Source organism: Arachis stenosperma, chromosome 1 (genome assembly GCF_014773155.1).
Source record: "Arachis stenosperma cultivar V10309 chromosome 1, arast.V10309.gnm1.PFL2, whole genome shotgun sequence".
In the NCBI taxonomy this organism is placed as follows: Eukaryota; Viridiplantae; Streptophyta; class Magnoliopsida; order Fabales; family Fabaceae; genus Arachis; species Arachis stenosperma.
This window is the reverse complement of record NC_080377.1, coordinates 76119984-76128903: the sequence shown is the minus strand read 5'-3', so window position 1 is coordinate 76128903 and position 8920 is coordinate 76119984. Positions and strand designations below refer to the sequence as shown.

The window sequence follows — 8920 nt, the reverse complement described above, 5'->3', positions numbered from 1 at the left end:
TCGAAAAAGAAGGAGATATGGCCGAACCCAATAATAATGCAAGGAGGATGCTTGGTGATTATACTACACCTACTTACAACTTTTATGGAAGAAGCATCTCAATCCCTGCCATTGGAGCAAACAATTTTGAGCTAAAACCTCAACTAGTTGCTCTAATGCAACAGAACTGCAAGTTTCATGGACTTCCATCAGAAGATCCCTATCAGTTTTTAACTGAATTCTTGCAGATCTGTGATACTGTTAAGACTAATGGAGTAGATCCTGAAGTCTACAGGCTCATGCTTTTCCCTTTTGCTATAAGAGACAAGGCTAGAACATGGTTGGACTCACAACCTAAAGATAGCCTGGACTCTTGGGATAAGCTGGTCACGGCCTTCTTGGCCAAGTTCTTTCCTCCTCAAAAGCTGAGCAAGCTTAGAGTGGATGTTTAGACCTTCAAGCAAAAAGATGGTGAATCCCTCTAAGAATCTTGGGAAAGATACAAGCAGTTGACCAAAAAGTGTCCTTCTGGCATGCTTTCAGAGTGGACCATTTTAGATATATTCTATGATGGTCTATCTGAGCTTTCTAAGATGTCACTGGACCATTCTGCAGGTGGATCCATTCACCTAAAGAAAATGTCTGCAAAAGCTCAAGAACTCATTGACATGGTTGCAAATAACCAATTCATGTACACCTCTAAGAGGAATCCTATGAGTAATGGGACGCCTCAGAGGAAGGGAGTTCTTGAAATTGATGCTCTGAATGCCATATTGGCTCAGAACAAAATGTTGACTCAGCAAGTCAACATGATTTCTCAGAGTCTTAATAGATTTCAAAATGCATCCAACAGTACTAAAGAGGCATCTTCTGAAGAAGAAGCTTATGATCCTGAGAACCTTGCAATGGCAGAGGTGAATTACATGGGTGAAGCCTATGGAAACATCTATAATCCCTCATGGAGAAATCATCCAAATTTCTCATGGAAAGATCAACAGAAGCCTCAACAAGGCTTTAATAATGGTGGAAGAAACAGGCTTAGCAATAGCAAGCCTTTTCTATCATCTTCTCAGCAACAGACAGAGAATTCTGAGCAGAGCTCTGGTGCGCGAAATTGTGAACAATACTTTTCACAACTCTCATAATCCCCGGTAATGAACCCCAAAAAAAAAACTTGGTGTTCAATACCATGGCATAAACACAACTTCGCACAACTAACCAGCAAGTGCACTGGGTCGTCCAAGTAATAAACCTTACGCGAGTAAGGGTCGATCCCAAGGAGATTGTTGGTATGAAGCAAGCTATGGTCATCTTGTAAATCTTAGTCAGGCAAACTCAAATGGATATGGTGATATACGAATAAAACATAAAGATAAAGATAGAGATACTTATGTAATTCATTGGTGAGAATTTCAAATAAGCGCATGAAGATGCTGTGTCCCTTCCGTCTCTCTGCTTTCCTACTGTCTTCATCCAATCCTTCTTACTCCTTTCCATGGCAAGCTTATGCAAGGGTTTCACCGTTGTCAGTGGCTACCTCCCATCCTCTCAGTGGAAATGTTCAACGCACCCTGTCACAGCACGGCTATCCATCTGTCGGTTCTCAATCAGGCCGGAATAGAATCCAGTGATTCTTTTGCGTCTGTCACTAACGCCCCGCCTTTAGGAGTTTGAAGCACGTCACAGTCATTCAATCATTGAATCCTACTCAGAATACCACAGACAAGGTTAGACCTTCCGGATTCTCTTGAATGCCGCCATCAGTTCTAGCCTATACCACGAAGACTCTGATCTCACGGAATGGCTGGCTCGGTTGTCAGGCGAGCGCTCGGTTGTCAGGCGATCAACCATGCATCGTGTATCAGGAATCCAAGAGATATTCACCCAATCTAAGGTAGAACGGAGGTGGTTGTCAGGCACACGTTCATAGGTGAGAATGATGATGAGTGTCACGGATCATCACATTCATCAAGTTGAAGAACAAGTGATATCTTATAATAAGAACAAGCGGAATTGAATAGAAGAACAATAGTAATTGCATTAATACTCGAGGTACAGCAGAGCTCCACACCTTAATCTATGGTGTGTAGAAACTCCACCGTTGAAAATACATAAGAACAAGGTCTAGGCATGGCCGAATGGCCAGCCTCTCAATGATCTAAGATAGCCTCAGAACAAAGATAGCTACCAAGATCCCTCAAATACAATAGTAAAAGGTCCTACTTATAGAGAACTAGTAGCCTAAGGTTTACAGAGATGAGTAAATGACATAAAAATCCACTTCCGGGCCCACTTGGTGTGTGCTTGGGCTGAGCAATGAAGCATTTTTGTGTAGAGACTCTTCTTGGAGTTAAACGCCAGCTTTTGTGCCAGTTTGGGCGTTTAACTCCCATTTTGGTGCCAGTTCCGGCGTTTAACGCTGGAAATTCTGAAGGTGACTTTGAACGCCGGTTTGGGCCATCAAATCTTGGGCAAAGTATGGACTATCATATATTGCTGGAAAGCCCAGGATGTCTACTTTCCAACGCCATTGAGAACGCGCCAATTGGGCTTCTGTAGCTCAAGAAAATTCACTTCGAGTGCAGGGAGGTCAGAATCCAACAGAATCTGCAGTCCTTTTCAGTCTCTGAATCAGATTTTTGCTCAGGTCCCTCAATTTCAGCCAGAAAATACCTGAAATCACAGAAAAACACACAAACTCATGGTAAAGTCCAGAAAAGTGAATTTTAACTAAAAACTAATAAAAATATACTAAAAACTAAACCAAATATACTAAAAACATACTAAAAACAATGCCAAAAAGCGTACAAATTATCCGCGCATCACAACACCAAACTTAAATTGTTGCTTGTCCTCAAGCAACTGAAAATCAAATAAGATAAAAAGAAGAGAATATGCAGTGAATTCCAAAAACATCTATGAAGATCAGTATTAATTAGATGAGCGGGGCTTTTAGCTTTTTGCCTCTGAACAGTTTTGGCATCTCACTCTATCCTTTGAAATTCAGAATGATTGGCTTCTTTAGGAACTCAGAATCCAGATAGTGTTATTGATTCTCCTAGCTAAGTATAATGATTCTTGAACACAGCTACTTATTGAGTCTTGGCTGTGGCCTAAAGCACTCTGTCTTCCAGTATTACCACCGGATACATACATGCCACAGACACATAATTGGGTGAACCTTTTCAGATTGTGACTCAGCTTTGCTAAAGTCCCCAATTAGAGGTGTCCAGGGTTCTTAAGCACACTCTTTTTGCCTTGGATCACAACTTTATTTCTTTCTTTTTCTTTTCTTTTTCTTTCTCTCCTTTTTTTCTTTTTTTTTTGTATTCACTGCTTTTTCTTGCTTCAAGAATCATTTTTATGATTTTTCAGATCCTCAGTAACATGGCTCCTTTTTCATCATTCTTTCAAGAGCCAACATTCATGAATCACAAATTCAAAAGACATATGCACTGTTTAAGCATGCATTCAGAAAACAAAAGTGTTGCCACCACATCAAAATAATTAAACTGTTATAAAATTCAAAATTCATGCAATTCTTTTTCTTTTTCAATTAAGAACATTTTTTTTTATTCAAGAAAGGTGATGGATTCATAGGACATTCATAACTTTAAGGCATAGACACTTAAGACACTAATGATCATAAGACACAAACATGGATAAACATAAGCATGAAAATTCGAAAAACAAGAAAATAAAGAACAAGGAGATTAAAGAACGGGTCCACCTTAGTGATGGCGGCTTGTTCTTCCTCTTAAAGATCTTATGGAGTGCTTGAGCTCCTCAATGTCTCTTCCTTGTCTTTGTTGCTCCTCTCTCATGATTCTTTGATCTTCTCTAATTTCATGGAGGAGGATGGAATGTTCTTGGTGCTCCACCCTTAGTTGTCCCATGTTGGAACTCAATTCTCCTAGGGAGGTGTTCAGTTGCTCTCAATAGTCTTGTGGAGGAAAGTGCATCCCTTGAGGCATCTCAGGGATCTCATGATGAGAGGGGTCTCTTGTTTGCTCCATCCTTTTCTTAGTGATGGGCTTATCCTCATCAATGGGGGTGTCTCCTTCTATGTCAACTCCAACTGAATAACAGAGGTGACAAATGAGGTGAGGAAAGGCTAACCTTGCCAAGGTGGAGGACTTGTCCGCCACCTTATAGAGTTCTTGGGCTATAACCTCATGAACTTCCACTTCTTCTCCAATCATGATGCTATGAATCATGATGGCCCGGTCTAGAGTAACTTCGGACCGGTTGCTAGTGGGAATGATTGAGCGTTGGATAAACTCCAACCATCCTCTAGCCACGGGCTTGAGGTCATGCCTTCTTAGTTGAACCGGCTTCCCTCTTGAATCTCTCTTCCATTGGGCACCCTCTTCACAAATGTCAGTGAAGACTTGGTCCAACCTTTGATCAAAGTTGACCCTTCTAGTGTAAGGATGTTCATCTCCTTGCATCATAGGCAAGTTGAATGCCAACCTTACATTTTCCGGACTAAAATCCAAGTATTTTCCCCGAACCATAGTAAGCCATTTCTTTGGATCCGGGTTCACACTTTGATCATGGTTCTTGGTGATCCATGCATTGGCATAGAACTCTTGAACCATTAAGATTCCGACTTGTTGAATGGGGTTGGTAAGAACTTCCCAACCTCTTCTTCGGATCTCATGTCGGATCTCCGGATATTCACTCTTTTTGAGTGAAAAAGGGACCTCGGGGATCACCTTCTTCAAGGCCACAACTTCATAGAAGTGGTCTTGATGCACCCTTGAGATGAATCTCTCCATCTCCCATGACTCGGAGGTAGAAGCTTTTGCCTTCCCTTTCCTCTTTCTAGAGGTTTCTCCGGCCTTGGATGCCATAAATGGTTATGGAAAAACAAAAAGTAATGCTTTTACCACACCAAACTTAAAAGGTTTGCTCGTCCTCGAGCAAAAGAAGAAAGAAGAGAGTAGAAGAAGAAGAAATGAGGAAGAAGGGAATGGCTTTGTGTTCGGCCAAAGAGGGGGAGAAGTGGTGTTTAGGGTGTGTGAAAATGAAGGAGTGAAGATGGGTTTATATAGGTGTGAGGGGAAGGGTCATGGTTCGGCTATGGGAGGGTGAGTTTGGGAGGGAAAGTGGTTTGAATTTGAAGGTGAGGTAGGTGGGGTTTTATGAAGGATGGATGTGAATGATGAAGAGAAAGATGGGATTTGATAGGTGAAGGGTTTTTGGGGAAGAGGTGTTGAGGTGATTGGTGAATGGGTGAAGAAGAGAGAGAGTGGTGGGGTTGGTGGGGATCCTGTGGGGTCCACAGATCCTGAGGTGTCAAGGAAAAGTCATCCCTACACCAAATGGCATGTAAAAATGCGTTTTGAGCCAATTCTGGCGTTAAACGCCGGGCTGGTGCCCATTTCTGGCGTTTAACGCCAGGTTCTTGCCCTTTCCTGGCGTTTAACGCCAGTCTGGTGCCCCTTTCTGGCGTTAAATGCCCAGAATGGTGCCAGACTGGGCGTTAAACGCCCATCTGCTAGCCTTACTGGCGTTTAAACGCCAGTAGGTTCTTCCTCCAGGGTGTGTTGTTTTTCTTCCTGTTTTTCATTCTGTTTTTGCTTTTTCAATTGATTTTGTGACTTTTCATGATCATCAACCTACAAAAAACATAAAATAACAAAGAAAAATAGATAAAATATGACATTGGGTTGCCTCCCAACAAGCGCTTCTTTAATGTTAGTAGCTTGACAGAGGGCTCTCATGGAGCCTCACATTTTCTCAGAGCAATGTTGGAACCTCCCAACACCAAACTTAGAGTTTGAATGTGGGGGTTCAACACCAAACTTAGAGTTTGGTTGTGGCCTCCCAACACCAAACTTAGAGTTTGACTGTGGGGGCTCTGTTTGACTCTGATTTGAGAGAAGCTCTTCATGCTTCCTCTCCATGGTGACAGAGGGATATCCTTGAGCCTTAAACACAAAGGATTCTTCATTCTCTTGAATGATCAGTTCACTTCCATCAACATCAATCACAGCCTTTGCTGTGGCTAGGAAGGGTCTGCCAAGGATGATAGATTCATCCATGCACTTCCCAGTCTCTAGGACTATGAAATCAGCAGGGATGTAATGGTCTTCAATCTTTACCAGAACATCCTCTACAAGTCTATAAGCTTGTTTTCTTGAATTGTCTGCCATCTCTAGTGAGATTTTTGCAGCTTGCACCTCAAAGATCCCTAGCTTCTCCATTACAGAGAGAGGCATGAGGTTTACACTTGACCCTAGGTCACACAAGGCCTTCTTGAAGGTCAATGTGCCTATGGTACAAGGTATGGAGAACTTCCCAGGGTCCTGCCTCTTTTGAGGTAATTTCTGCCTAGACAAGTCATCCAATTCTTTAGTGAGCAAAGGAGGTTCGTTCTCCCAAGTCTCATTTCCAAATAACTTGTCATTTAGCTTCATGATTGCTCCAAGGTATTTAGCAACTTGCTCTTCAGTGACATACTCATCCTCTTCAGAGGAGGAATACTCATCAGAGCTCATGAAAGGCAGAAGTAAGTCCAATGGAATCTCTATGGTCTCATTTTGAGCCTCAGATTCCCATGGTTCCTCATTAGGGAACTCATTGGAGGCTAGTGCACGCCCATTGAGGTCTTCCTCAGTGGCGTTCACTTCCTCTCCTTCCTCTCCAAATTCGGCCATGTTGATGGCCTTGCACTCTCCTTTTGGATTTTCTTCTGTATTGCTTGGAAGAGTACTAGGAGGGAGTTCAGTAATTTTCTTGCTCAGCTGTCCCACTTGTGCCTCCAAATTCCTAATGGAGGACCTTGTTTCAGTCATGAAACTTTGAGTGGTTTGATTAGATCAGGGACCATGGTTGCTAAGTCAGAGCGTTCTGCTTAGAATTCTCTGTCTGTTGCTGAGAAGATGATGGAAAAGGCTTGCCATTGCTAAACCTGTTTCTTCCACCATTATTGTTGTTGAAACCTTGTTGAGGTCTCTGTTGATCCTTCCATGAGAGATTTGGGTGATTTCTCCATGAAGAATTATAGGTGTTTCCATAGGGTTCTCCCATGTAATTCACCTCTTCCATTGAAGGGTTCTCAGGATCATAAGCTTCTTCTTCAGATGAAGCATCCTTAGTACTGCTTGGTGCATTTTGCATTCCAGACAGACTTTGAGAAATCAAATTGACTTGTTGAGTCAATATCTTGTTCTGAGCCAGAATGGTATTCAGAGTATCAATCTCAAGAACTCCTTTCTTCTAATTAGTCCCATTGTTCACAGGGTTCCTTTCAGAAGTGTACATGAATTGGTTATTTGCAACCATTTCAATTAGTTCTTGAGCTTCTGTAGGCGTCTTCTTCAGATGAAGAGATCCTCCAGCAGAGCTATCCAAAGACATCTTGGATAGTTCAGAGAGACCATCATAGAAAATACCTATGATTCTCCATTCAGAAAGCATGTCAGAAGGACATTTTCTGATCAATTGTTTGTATCTTTCCCTAGCTTCATAGAGGGATTCTCCATCCTTTTGTCTGAAGGTTTGGACTTCCACTCTAAGCTTACTCAATTTTTGAGGTGGAAAGAACTTTGCCAAGAAGGCATTGACTAGCTTTTCCCAAGAGTTTAGGCTTTCTTTAGGTTGTGAATCCAACCATGTCCTAGCTCTGTCTCTTACAGCAAAAGGGAATAACATCAGTCTGTAGACCTCAGGGTCAACCCCATTAATCTTCACAGTGTCACAGATTTGCAAGAATTCAGCTAAGAACTGATGAGGATCTTCCAATGGAAGTCCATGGAACTTGCAATTCTGTTGCATTAGAGAAACTAATTGAGGCTTAAGCTCAAAGTTGTTTGCTCCAATGGCAGGGATAGAGATGCTTCTCCCATAGAAGTCGGGAGTAGGTGCAGTAAAGTCACCAAGCACCTTCCTTGCATTGTTGGCATTGTTGTTGTTTTCGGCTGCCATGGGTTCTTCTTCTTTGAAGATTTCTGTTAGGTCCTCTGCAGAGAGTTGTGCCTTAGCTTCTCTTAGCTTTCGCTTCAAGGTCCTTTCAGGTTCAGGATCAGCTTCAACAAGAATGCCTTTGTCTTTGTTCCTGTTCATATGAAAGAGAAGAGAACAAGAAAATGTGGAATCCTCTATGTCACAGTATAGAGATTCCTTGAGGTGTCAGAGAAGAAAAAAATAGAAGGAAGAAGGAGAAAAATTCAAACTTAGTCAGATAGAGTTCGAATTGTGCATTGAGGAGGAGTGGTGCTCCATAAATAGAAGGATGTGAGAAGAGAGGAGGAAATTTTTCGAAAATTAATTAAAAAGATTTTAAAAGCATTTTGAAAAACTTTAATTTGATTTTCGAAAATCAAGAGTGAGAAAGGGATCAAGTAATTTTTGAAAAAGATTTTGAAATTAGAAATCAAAAATATGATTGAAAACTGTTTTGAAAAGATGTGATTAAAAGATATGATTGAGAAGATATGATTTGAAAACATTTTAAAAAGATTTGATTTTAAAAATTAATGACTTGCCTAACAAGAAAAGATATGATTCAAACATTAAACCTTTCTCAACAGAAAAGGCAACATACTTGAAATGTTCAATCAAATCATTAATTGTTAGCAAGTATCTTTGAAAAGGAAAGAAATTGATTTTGAAAACATTTGATTGAAAAGATATGATTTGAAAAAGATTTGATTTTGAAAAACTTTGAAAACTTCAAAAAAAATTGATTTGAAAACAAAATCCTCCCCCTTGTGCCATCCTGGCGTTAAACGCCCTGAATGGTGCACATTCTGGCGTTTAACGCCCAATGCACTACCTTTTTGGGCGTTAAACGCCCAACCAGGCACCCTGGCTGGCGTTTAAACGCCAGTCTGTCCTTCTTCACTGGGCGTTTTGAACGCCCAGCTTTTTCTGTGTAATTTCTCTGCTGCATGTTCTGAATCTTCAGTTCCCTGTACTATTGACTTGAAAA

The 8920-nt window shown here is 41.3% G+C and overlaps 1 non-coding gene across 1 annotated transcript; it reads right to left on the bottom strand.

The window, feature by feature from the left end:
* Positions 1-410: 410 nt before the first annotated feature.
* Positions 411-514, bottom strand: LOC130949304 (small nucleolar RNA R71). The gene has a single exon (XR_009073363.1). It is a non-coding gene; the product is annotated as a small nucleolar RNA R71 (small nucleolar RNA).
* Between the last annotated feature and the right edge of the window lie 8406 nt (positions 515-8920).